The sequence below is a fragment of the Galeopterus variegatus genome, unplaced genomic scaffold (genome assembly GCF_000696425.1).
Source record: "Galeopterus variegatus unplaced genomic scaffold, G_variegatus-3.0.2 Scaffold15117, whole genome shotgun sequence".
NCBI classification, from domain to species: Eukaryota; Metazoa; Chordata; class Mammalia; order Dermoptera; family Cynocephalidae; genus Galeopterus; species Galeopterus variegatus.
In genome coordinates, this window is record NW_007741228.1 from 17,837 (window position 1) to 20,200 (window position 2,364).

Sequence of the window (2,364 nt, forward strand, 5' to 3'; positions counted from 1 at the left end):
TTTTTTTTTTTTTTTTTTTTTTTTTTGCTCTACAGCCATTCTTCATTACAAATTATATTGTAATTGTAGTTTTACATATTCGGATATGTCAGAATTTAACACTATACCTGCATGTAGGAGTTTTTGTAGGCATCGTTGCCTGACACGGGAGTTGTTTAGGTAGACATGCCTGCTTTTCCACTGGAACAGTGTTGGGGATTTAGATCCAAATTAATTCATTAACCTGTGGTACCCAGTGGAAAATTTCATAAAAGATTTTAATTATTTACTCATTTCTTCTCAAAGTATCACAATATATACCTATTTCTAAATTTAATCCTGGAAGGAAATCTTAAGAATATAGGAATTATTATCTTCTTATATAATCATTTCAGTATCATATTTATATTTTTTATTTGCAGCTAAACCATTCTGGGGCCTGGAAAATGAGGCTTTGATTGTGAGATGTCCTAGACAAGGAAGATCTCGTTACCCTGTGGATTGGTATTACTCAAAAACAAATGAAAGTATTCCCACCCAGAAAAGAAATCATGTATTTGCCTCAGGGGAACATCTNTCTATATGGGATCCAAACCCTCGGCGGGAGCGCCGCCACACTCCCAAGCGCTGCACTCTACAGAGTGCGCCACCGGGCTGGCCCCAATAAATGTTTTTAAAAAGCTGTTTTAGGATAAAAAATATCAAACAATTTCAAGTTTATATTATTTTATGTAACAAACACTTATCCCGTGCTTGCTGAACCCCAGGCAGCATTTCAAATGCGCTCGCTTCTGAGTCTGTGATCTCATGCCCAAACTCATCATAAGATCTGCATAACACGAGCTTTGACGAGTTGATTGAGAATAGCAATGAGTAGACCTAATTCCTCAAATTTACGCCAGACATCTCAGGGCCAATCTCCCTGCAGTCAGAGGACTTTGTACCTCTTCCTCTCAGAGCCCATCACCTTGTCCGGAGGCTGACAGAGCCGGTGCAGATGAGAGGTCTGCTCAGAGCACCCCCACCCATGGCAGAGCCAAGATGCTGCAGTAAACTTCTCAGAAAATCTACGCAGAACTCATCTTGTGTCTCGCCTCCTTTGTTAACCCTCCTCTGGCCACAGTATGACTTGGTGATTGGTCTAGTCTGAGCTTGAGACAAAATTTTGGCTTCACCTATCAGTGTTACGTGACTTGGCAATGTGCTTACCCTCTCTGTGCCTCTGTGTCTTCGTCTGTAAAATGGGGATAACAATAATGGGGGCCTGTGGGAGGGAGGGGGATAAGGGAGGAATTGGTAAAGGGCCACAAAAATTGATTACATTGTATAATGCTGAATATACTGATTACCCTGATTTGAACACACATTGCACACAGGTATTGATATTCAATGCTGTACCCCACAGATATGTATAATCAACTATGTTCCAATCAATCAATCAATCAATATAAAAAATCATAATAGCAGCTGCCTCATTGGGTGATGGTGAGACTGAAGGAATTCATACATGTAAGTCACTTAGAGCTTCGTCTGGCCTAGAGGAAGTTCTAGGCAAAGGTGAGCTGTTTTTATTATATTATNCATGTAGAATTTCAAAACTATAACCCAAAATCAGAGGAAAATGGTCAAATTGGGTTGAATTCTATTAGATTAATTTTAAAAGCAAACAGTAGTTATTAGAAGTCTTACAAAGAGTATGTTTCTAAACAGAGAAACAAGCAGATACTGGAACATTTCTAATTAACTTGGCAGAAATTTATGGCTGCTTAAAATGTCTTGTTTTATTTATTTATTAGAAGCCCTTGACTTTCACATTTTGTCTTAAGTTGCTGTAAACTACAATATTCTATATTAGGTGGTGTTGGAGTAGTCAGAAGTCAAAATGGCTTATTTCTTTCTAAAGAAGAGGCTTAAGGGAAATTATATTATGTTTTATTTAAAAACCCAGTCCCAATTGTAAGATGAAAAGCTTTACTACTATAATTTCACTTTTTTATTTGACAATAGAAAACAACAACAACAAAACCTTGGCTTTGAGGTTCAACAAGACTGGTTTCCACCCTGGCCACAAATGGGTGAGCTTGGTCAAATTACTGAACCAGTCCTATCCTTGGTTTTTATTTTATTCTATAAAATTCGAAGGAGGTTGATAAGTACCACCTGGTATAGTATTTTGAATGAAAGGACTTATTTGTTGAGTAAATTGCTGAATTCTTTTACAACAATACTTTGACGTTTTTAAAAGCTTCTGTAAAATTGCATGATTATTATGTTGGCGATTCTGACCAACACTTTATTTTTAAAACTAAAAAAAAATGTACATGTGGGATAGTTTAATGAATAAATGCCCAAATTTAATAAATGTTTTTTTTTTCCTTTTTTTTT

The 2,364-nt window shown here is 36.6% G+C and overlaps 1 pseudogene; it reads left to right on the forward strand.

The window, feature by feature from the left end:
* The first annotated feature begins 401 nt into the window (after nt 1-401).
* The window catches only part of LOC103582161, a 7,994-nt pseudogene continuing 6,031 nt past the window's right edge, over nt 402-2,364 (forward strand).